The 9901-nt window shown below is 35.0% G+C and overlaps 1 long non-coding RNA gene across 1 annotated transcript; it reads left to right on the forward strand.

Annotated features, from left to right (window-relative positions):
- The first annotated feature begins 1254 nt into the window (after positions 1-1254).
- LOC145539681 (uncharacterized) lies at positions 1255-7405 on the forward strand. The gene is made up of 2 exons (XR_014077901.1): positions 1255-2575; positions 4054-7405. It is a non-coding gene; the product is annotated as an uncharacterized LOC145539681 (long non-coding RNA).
- The last annotated feature ends 2496 nt before the right edge of the window (positions 7406-9901 follow it).

A 9901-nucleotide genomic window follows, 5' to 3' on the forward strand; every position in this document is an offset into this window, starting at 1 on the left:
GTGTCAATAAGTCCATGATGTGTTTCTTGATTTTTTTCCAGACTATGTCATATTGGATGGCTAATAAACTAGTTCTACAGGTTGGATTCTTCAATAAATAAATCTTCAGACAGCTGAGAAAGGAAAATGGAGATAAAATGAAGACAAGAATCACAGTTGTTTTGTTTTGTTTTGTTTTGTTTTTCTTTTTCCAGGTGATTTTGGATCAAATTTAGTGGTGAGAAATGCTTACAAGCACTACAATGCAAAATAAGCAATACATAATGGTCATTGCTTCAGCCTGAGTAATGATCTCTCAGAAATGCATTTGGTGTAGATACTGAGAGTTCAGGGCTTCCTAGGTGGTGCTAGTGCTAAAGAACCAACCTGCCAATTCAGGAGATGTAAGAGACACAGGTTCGATCCCTGGGTCAGAAAGATCCCCTGGAGGAGAGCACGGCAACCCACTCCAGTATTCTTGCTTGGAGAATTCCCGTGGACAGAGGAGCCTGATGGGCTACAGTCCATAGGGTCACAAAGAGTCAGACACGACTGAAGCAACTTAGTATACGTGCACTGAGAGTTCAATAATATCAAGGGCATCAAAACCAAAGGGACCAGCATGGCAATGTTCTAACTTGTACCTACAAGTCAAATAATTATGTATTGTTTTCCCCCAAAATGTTTGTTTCTCTTTATTCAAATTTATCCACCTTAATTTTTTTCTTTATAGAATATAACTTATTACTCCCTCTCTAATGAAGAGACTATAGAATTCCATACTTCTTTTAAGATTGCTGTGAATTTTTCACTAATTTTTCTCTTCCATGAAATCTTTCAGTCTAGCAGTTCCTGTTTATTCTTTATTACCTCCTAATTAAAATTTGACCAAGGTTAATAGTTAACTCTTTTGTATTGATTAGTGTTTGTTTATGGTTAGTGGAATTATACTAAGATTAAAAATATTGCTGAAGGTTTTAATTTTCCTCTCTTTTCCCCTTTTTACACCCTGGTAGTTCCTGGGCGTATAGACAAACAATAAAGGTTGAATTGGTATAATTATCATTAAAACATTATTATATTAATTTTTATATTTAAAAAGGAGAATTTCAAAAGAGTTCTAGTGTTAACATTTTCTTGCTATAAAAGGAGATAATGAGATGCTGAAATAAACATTCAAAGTATAATTTAGATTGACCATTTCTGTCTTAATTTTTCACTTTAGTGGCCACTGCAGTTTCAACAAAAATCTTTCTTAAGTGTTTTTGACTGTATCAATTTTTAAAGTGGAGTGACCTAAAAAGACATATTTTGCTGCTATAAAGTGGAAAATAGAACACTAAAACGTGCCTCTTAACTTTCGATATGTTACATGTACTACTTTGTATATGTTGACATATACCAACCAATATAAAACCTGCTGATTAATGTGATTGCACAAAGCAATCAATTTCCCCTCATCATCTCAGCAAATGTCCGCTACAGTAGTCAATGGTCAGCTGACCTATAGATATGTGGGCAAGTGCTGTTTATAACAGCAGACTCACATATCTAACAATCCAAGATTCATGATCAGTGGATGCTATTGTTGTATGTCATTAAAAATTTATTATAGGATATTATCATGGCAATAAATACTTAATACAGTGATATAAATTATAGATTAAACTTTGTGGAAGAGTCTGAAAATATAGGTTCCTGTGAAGACTGAATCAGAAAATGTATGTGATAATCCTGCACTTAATAGTCTTTCAATAGCTGTTTATCATCTCCTTATCATTCCCAAAGAATTTCTTTAATTCAAGATAGTTATGTCTGAAGGCAAAGAAGAGAGATAGTTAAGTCGATCATAAAGAGCTGTGTTTGTATGAGATAATCATTGCCACAAACTCACTTGTGGCCCATGGACATAATAAGGCGCATCTATATCACCAATTTTCCAATTTTTGAGGATACATTTTCCTTCAGTTTAGATAGAATTTCACAAACTCTTGTTCTATACAGTCCAAGCAGTTGCACACTGTCCCTCCATATTTCTAAGAGACCTAGGAGGAAATAGGGCTGAATGACTAAAATTTCTCCTATTTGGTTCATTCAACCTCCTGCTTTTCTGACGATGATGATCTACTGGCAATCTGGTTTTAGTAATCCCTGACCATGGTTGTCATCTTCTCTTGCTTCTTACTTCCTTCTTCATGTTGTGGATATATCTCTTTCCTTCATCCCCTCATAGTGTCCTTGTATGTATAAAACATATTGAGTGATTCTGGACGGCAGAATATAATTACAATGCAAGACATACCACAACTTTAAATTCTTCCCATTCTAGAAATATGTCTGTATTTTCGTATCACAAAAATTATCTTTCTTTCCTATTCCTCTGTTATCTTATTCTCTCATTTTCTTTTCTCCCTTTATCCTCATAAATTTCCTCATCTAACAGATGTATCATCTCCCAAACCACATACCCAAATCTTCAGCTATTATGATCAATTCCCCAAGATGGCTGGTTACTTTTTATACCAAACAATTTGTTATTCTCTTTGTTCTTTTTTTCCTTTCCTTTCAGACTTTGTCCTGGAGTAAGAGTGATTTGGTGAGTAATTCAGTTCACTTGTCCATCAGAATATTTCTAGAACAACAGCCATAACAAAAGTGTCCCTTATTTCTTCCTAAAATTGTAAGTGACTATTTAAACAGTTTATGCAGCTGCTACATGTATATAGTATCAAAATTTATACATAATACCCAATGTGTTTATGGTATCAACTATTACAGTACATAGTGACTAAGTTTAAACTGTTGATAAAATATTTAAGAACATATAGTTAAGCAAAACAGTCTTCCATGGTACTATTTAGATATATTTGGCTGCCATAATCACATTGTGTTTTTGTTGTTTTCTATCTCCATCTCATTCTATATAGAATTTTTGTTTTTATTTATTTGCATGTGCTTTAAATTTCAAATGCAAGAATGTGCCACATCTATTACTTTATTCTTTCAATTTCAGATGAAGAATGTAATGTAACCTATACTTATTCTAGGAGCAAATGAGGATTGATCTATCATAAGACTTAGCTTAAGACTTTTATTTTTAAAAAGTTAATAAATGAGAATTAGGGAAAATAGCTTGAATTATAATAGGCCAATGACATATTAGAACATATTTAAACCTAATTTTGATTTTCAGTTACTTAGAAAAAATCTGGTGTATTGGACATTGTACATTTTAAATTTTGCTGTCCTTCCTTTGACTTCACTTTTAATTTTGTGAATTTCCAATCTAAATAGTTATTGGGAAGGTCTTCCTTCCCAATACAAAAGCTCAAAATAATAATTTATTATAATACTTCCTTTTAGTTTTCTCTGTGTGTCGGTATCTGGCTCTACGTTACAATTTATTCTAGAGTGACAGAAACCAGTTCAAGATGTCATAAGGTAGAATTTTCTAGGTAAGATAGTTGATGATGAGGCTCCCAGTACTTGAAGAATAAAAAGCAATTAAGGAGGTTTGTGAATAAGTGGATGGGACACTTAAAATAATTTTGATTCTGAGTATTAAAGAAGCTGGTTTTGTGAAAGAACACTTAATATCCACATGAAGATAAAAGATCCACTCTATGAGTATCCATGGTTTTCAGTCCATTCAGCTTTCTCTAACAAAATATCATAGACTGGGTAGCTTATAAACAATAGAAATTCACTTCAGACACAGTTCTCGAGGCAAAATCAGAGTGCCAGCAGGGTTGGGTTCTGGTGAAGGCCCTCTTTTGGGTTATAGATGGTCAGTTTATTAGTGTGTTTTCACATAGTGAAAGGGAATCTCTCTTTGATCTCCTTTATAAAAGCACCAATTCCTCCTGTGAGAGCTTCCCCTTCTTGAACTAAGCACTTCCCAAAGCCTCCACACCACAGTCTATCACATTGGGCTTTAGGATTTCACCATGAGAATTTGACTGGGTAGGGGACACAAATTTTCAGACAGTAGAATATAACCATTCTTTTTCTCAAAGCAGTCTTGGTTCCAGAGATCCAGAATTGACATATATTCAATACATTTGGCTTCACCAGGTCAACTCTGGCTGCTGCTATGACTAAGGGCCCAATATGCCAGCATCTGCATTCATGTCGCCTTGGTAAAGGACCATGTCTTGCAGGAACCAACCAGCCACCTAGTGTCAGGTTGGCTATACCTCACTGAAAAGGCAAGTAGTTTGGATTTTGGTTTTATTTTCTTTCTGCCTTGCTTCTGCTTACATCAGTATTGTGGATTCCTTCGGTTTTTTCTTTGCTTTTATGTTGTACTTTAACATTGATTTTTCAGTCTCAAATACGGCATCACCTGAAAGACAACACACTTTGAGTTTGGCATACTCTCTGCAGAATGAGGTATGTGCTGTGAAAATATTTTACCTTCAGACATAGCATGTGGGTCCCAGATCCATGGGACAGAAGAGCAAACATCAATTCTTCTTATTACATATGAAAATACATTTCACAGTCTCATGGTTCTCGAGTCTTAAATTTACCTATTTTAAGAATGAATGATGCTCTCAACCCTTCACAATAACCATTCTACAGGATTTTTTTAGTTATAGTCATTTCACCATTTCTTAATTCTCATAACACTGAGTGAATGAAAAAAAACATATTGCAGTTATGTTATTATCTAGTAAAGTTTTTTCTCGACTACCAAGGGAGTTCTGGGGAATGGCTTAACAGTGTAGCTTGTGATAAGCATGGATAAGACCAGAGGATGTGAATGAGAGGAAGAATGTTATCTCAGTGCTCTGTCCAGTGAAAACAACAGAAGAAACATTATAGCTGTTTCATACAATCAAGATAGCTATGAATTTGGATCCCTCAAGATTGATAATTTGGATAAATTACCTTTAAATGTATTCAGTATGATAAACTCTGAGCCATAATCTGGTACAAAGCAAGAAAACATGCACATTAATGATATCTTGTCACACTGAAAAACCATGGCTTACTGCAAAGAAGTCCAGCAATACATAGGAAAAACAATGTGGCTCAGTATGGCAAGACATAAAAATGTACCCTACATAGATGTGTAATATCTGGATCGTAAGAGGCATCCGATACCTTTGCAAAGAACCAATTTGCAAAGTATATTTTATAAACCAGTGTGCTGCATTCTCGATATTACATATCAATCAATATACATTTTTTTTCTTCAGGAGACTAAATTTGCTTCTTTCCATTCTATTTAAGGAGTCTTATACTGTGGGTTCATTCCCACATTTTTAGGATAAATTTCCTTATTAAAGGACAAGGCATTCCTTGATTTGTTCAAATTCCTTAAATGCTTCCATTCAGTGATTTTACTTTAAAAATAAAGAGAGGTTAAAAAAAAAGAAAAAAAATTAAGACAAAGAGATACAAACACTTTTCTGTATCATAAGGATTATGAAATAGCTTCATTAAAAAAACAAGAAAAACTTCAGTAACATGCCTGCTCATGAAAAATATTTTTAGGTTTATTATGAGATTTATAAAAATCTGTAATATTTGTACAAATAAATAAGAAATATGTCTTAAGAGAATGGCATTTGTCCACTATTGGTTGTTCCCAAGGAGAGAACATTTCTTCACAGCCTCTAATGGTCATGGGTGAACTCTGCTGTTAATGGTCTGTGAATAACATCATGGATACTCTCCTGGGGACAGGCCTAGTTGCTAATAATTCCTACCATGCAAATATGCTCATTAACCTACAATGGGGATGAAAGTGCAGCCTTCTGGAGCTGTTTGCAGTAGTTAAAGTCATCGCCCAGGGTGGATAACTTCTACCATCAGAACAAAAAGAGTGGCTAATGCTGAGCTCCATCTTTGTCTCACATCCTGTTGGCTTCTTGTTGCCTTCTCACATCTTGTTGCGTTTCTCCTGAAACTCCATGTCAAGTGACTTCTAGTGAGGGATTCCAGCAGTATCAATGTGTCTGCACTGTCACATATATGACATATATGAAATAAGGCAGTTCAGAACATAGTAAAACTATGAGGAGTATGAGGTATGGGGGGTATGAGATATATTTACTGTACATTAATGCCTGTGTTTTTGATGTACTTTGACTAGAACCTGCAGGTGTATAGGTGGAAAAGACAGCCTAATAGAGCTGTATAAGGGTTGTAAGTTGGGAAAGAGCCAGGGAAAAAGTCAGAGAAGCTTTTTTACCCTCACTACATGAACTTACTATTATTCCTCCTTGAGGGATACTAATATACAATGATAATTATGTATCTGGTTTTGAATGTTTGATAGAGTGATAATATACTCCTCAAACTCCAACCCCAAATTGGAGAATGAAGAAAAATGTCACCACTTCTACCACAATAACTAAAAAGCATGAGACAAAGGGGTATATATTTCTAATTCCTGTTTTCTCTTCGATCAGAAGAGACTGGCACAAAGAGCCTCAAGTGTATTTGTTTCAACTATATCATTTAACTGCCAGAAATTGCACCTTTTTAAAAAACATTTTTTTAACAGTTTTTACTAACAGAGATCAATAGGTAATTTTAGAGTAGAAAACAAAAATTAGCTTCACTGTCTGAAAAAAAAAAACAACTCTCTACCTGAAACCTATGACAAAGTTGTTTCTTTGAGTGACTGGGCAAGATATCAGCATATTTTAAAGCATATTTGTTGATGATTTTTTTCTTTGTGAAATAGTGCATTTAAATAAATAACAATTGTTAGAAAAGGGATTCAGTTCAGTTCAGTCACTAAATCGTGTCCAACTCTTTGCGACACCCTGCAGCACACCAGGCCTCCCAGTTCATCACCAACTCCCAGAGTTTGCTCAAATTCATGTTCATCGAGTTGGAGATGCCATCCAACCATCTCATGCTCTGTCATCCTCTTCTCCTCCCACCTTCGATCTTTCCCAGCATCAGGTTCTTTTCAAATGAGTAAATTCTTTGCATCACATGGCAAAAGCATTGGTATTTCAGCTTCACCATCATATATTTAGGAGGGATTTCCTTTAGGATTAAATGGTTGGATATCCTTGCAGTCCAAGGGATTCTCAAGAGTCTTCTCCAACACCACAGTTCAAAAGCATCAATTCATCCATGCTCAGCTTTCTTCATAGTCCAACTCTCACATCCATACATGACTACTGGAAAAACCATAGCTTTGACAAGATGGACCTTTGTTGGCAAAGTAGTGTCCCTGCTTTTTAACTTTCTTCCAACGAGCAAGTGTCTTTTAATATCATGGCTTCAGTCCCCATCTGCTGTGATTTTGGAGCCCCCCCAAAATAAAGTCTCTCACTATTTCCATTATTGATAGGAACTAATAGTCTTTAAATCTTTTAAATTTTGCAATAGATGAAAATCTGATAAGTCTCCAGAACATAAACACAAATACAACAATGTCAAAGAAAAAAAATAAAAAGAAGAGCCTTGAATAGTCATTAAATATAAGCCTGAATTTTGGTTAAAATTTCTAATTTTCTCTAAGAAAAAACAAACTACATTTCCAGAATTTCAGTTTGGAAAAGCTTTTTTTTGGTTTTGTTTTGTTTCTCTTTTTAATTAGCAACATCATTGGTATTTGAGATGGTGAAGTTCAACAGCTCTCAATAAACTATTTGAAGCAATATTTTGCATGCATATTTAAAGAATATGCTGTCCATGAATTCCCTAGAGAAACCATATTGTATTCTTAAGACAGATGATTGTTTTCACATTTTATGTTTTTATCTATTTCTAATCACAATCCAGCATACTTTATGTTTATTGCATTTATTGTTTTCCTGTCATTCTAAAATGTAACATTCATGAAGGCTTGGATTTTGCTAAGTTGTCAAATTCTATATCCAGGAACCAAGACCAATTCCTGGCACCTGATGAGTGCTCAATATACGCTTTCATGGAGAATGAATTAGTCAGTGATATTCTTTCAGATCTCAGGCGGCTTTTTATTTTATACCACAGACACTAGGGCTTCCCTGTTGGCTCATATGGTAAAGAACCTGCCTGCAATGCAAGAGATCTGGGCTTGATCCCTGGGTCAGGAACATCCCCTGAAGAAGGGAATGGTTACCCACTCCAGTATCCTTGCATGGAGAATTCCATGGGCAGAGGAGCCTGGCAGGCTGTAGTTCATGGGATCACAGAGAGCCAGGCACGACTGAGTGACTGACACTTTCAGAGACACTATGGGTCTTATAAAATAACTTCTTTCCTTCCTTGAGTATCAGGAGACTCAAGATCAAATAGTTGTTATATACGTAGCTATTAGAGCATACAAGTTTAATGTCTTTTGGGTTTGACATAGTGTTGTTGATATTATTTTCTTTTTGTTTTAATTCTCATAAATAGTTAATGTACCTTTCTATTTTATTATTTATGACTATTATATAAAATACTGTTTTATAAATCTGGAAAGTAAGCAAAAAAAGATTAAAGAAGGAAGATGTAATACTAAGATTACAGAAATGAAAAAAAGAAAGATATAAAAACAAGAAGAAAGGGAGGAAAGAAAGAAGGGAGGGAGGGAAGGAGGGTTATGCAAAAAGGAAGCAAATTAGAATAGAAATATTAATAGAACAACTCAATGTGAGGAGTGTTTAAAGAGAAGGAAAAAACTGAAAGGAAATGACCTTGGTAGTGAGGAAGAAAGGACTTGGAAAAACAAAATGAAAAGACTGAAACTACAGAATAGATTACAAATATTTCTGGCTTAAACATATATTCTGGGTAAATATAAATCATGAGTAACTGTACTTTGCTTAAAAGTTGGAAGATTTGTGAGAGTTTTGAGCTCTTACTCAGTCAACCAACCAACCAATGAGATGAGATGAAATAAAAGTTTTGCATTTAGGTGATGAAGATGACCTAATGTAGTGATTGTTTCAAATTCTGAGTAATAGTAGGAATAATTTAGTTGTTTTATAGATAAATCTTGAGGGGATAAAGTTAGGCAAAATGCAGGCTGCTTCTGCAGTTAAGAACTGAATGAGAACTCATATACTCTGAGAGCAATGAACACAGTGAATAGCCAAGCATTGGGCTGATAAGAAGAGTGAAATTTGTTTGCCAAATATATCCATCAGTATCTTACAAGAAGAATAATTTATGATATGTTTGGAGATAGAAAACACAACTGAACAATAAGCTAATCCAAAACACTGGAGTTGGTTTTCCCTCAGCAGTTAGGTCATAGAGCAATACCAGCATTTGATGAAATATGGTTACAAGTTAACACACTAACACAGGAACCACATTCAACTCTTTTCTCTAAAACCTTCCTTCAAAATTATTTTAGAGAAAGTAAGAACTGTTTCTTATCATTCAGTCCCTCACATAAAGTCTCCTCTTTCTGAAATCTACTAAAGATACGTGTTTTATGAGAACTGAACAGTTACTGAACTTATATATTGTTGGATTCCTGTATCTGTGAGTTCTGTATAACCATGACTAACAGAAGGCCTGCTGTGCTATACCATTTTATATAAAGCACTTGAGCACCTGCAAATTTTGATATCCCTAGAGGTCCTGGAACCAATCCCCCACAGGTACCGAAGGATGGCTGTACTCTTTCATATGAATATGTCATGTACTCATAAACTCTTGCATATAGGTATGTCAACACTATACCATCCCACTCCTTTTCCCAGTTGGCCTTGTCTGGATTACCTTGCATCACAGTACATAGTGGTGTTGGACTGAAAAATGTCTAGTTAACCTTCCTTCCCTCCTTTGCCATGCTCTGCGTTTGGGGAGACTGACTATTTTGGACTGCATCGATTAACTGTCCTTGCCTTCTGGCTTCAAGTTGGATTTGACCAAAGAGCACAAATGGCAGGAGTTTAGAGAGTAGAGGGAGAACAGAGATAGGTTGTTTATTTACTCACTTCTAGTTTGAGTCTTAAAGGGATATCTTCTA

This window comes from Giraffa tippelskirchi, chromosome 2 (assembly GCF_054371585.1).
Source record: "Giraffa tippelskirchi isolate mGirTip1 chromosome 2, T2T-mGirTip1v1.2.pri, whole genome shotgun sequence".
NCBI classification, from domain to species: domain Eukaryota; kingdom Metazoa; phylum Chordata; class Mammalia; order Artiodactyla; family Giraffidae; genus Giraffa; species Giraffa tippelskirchi.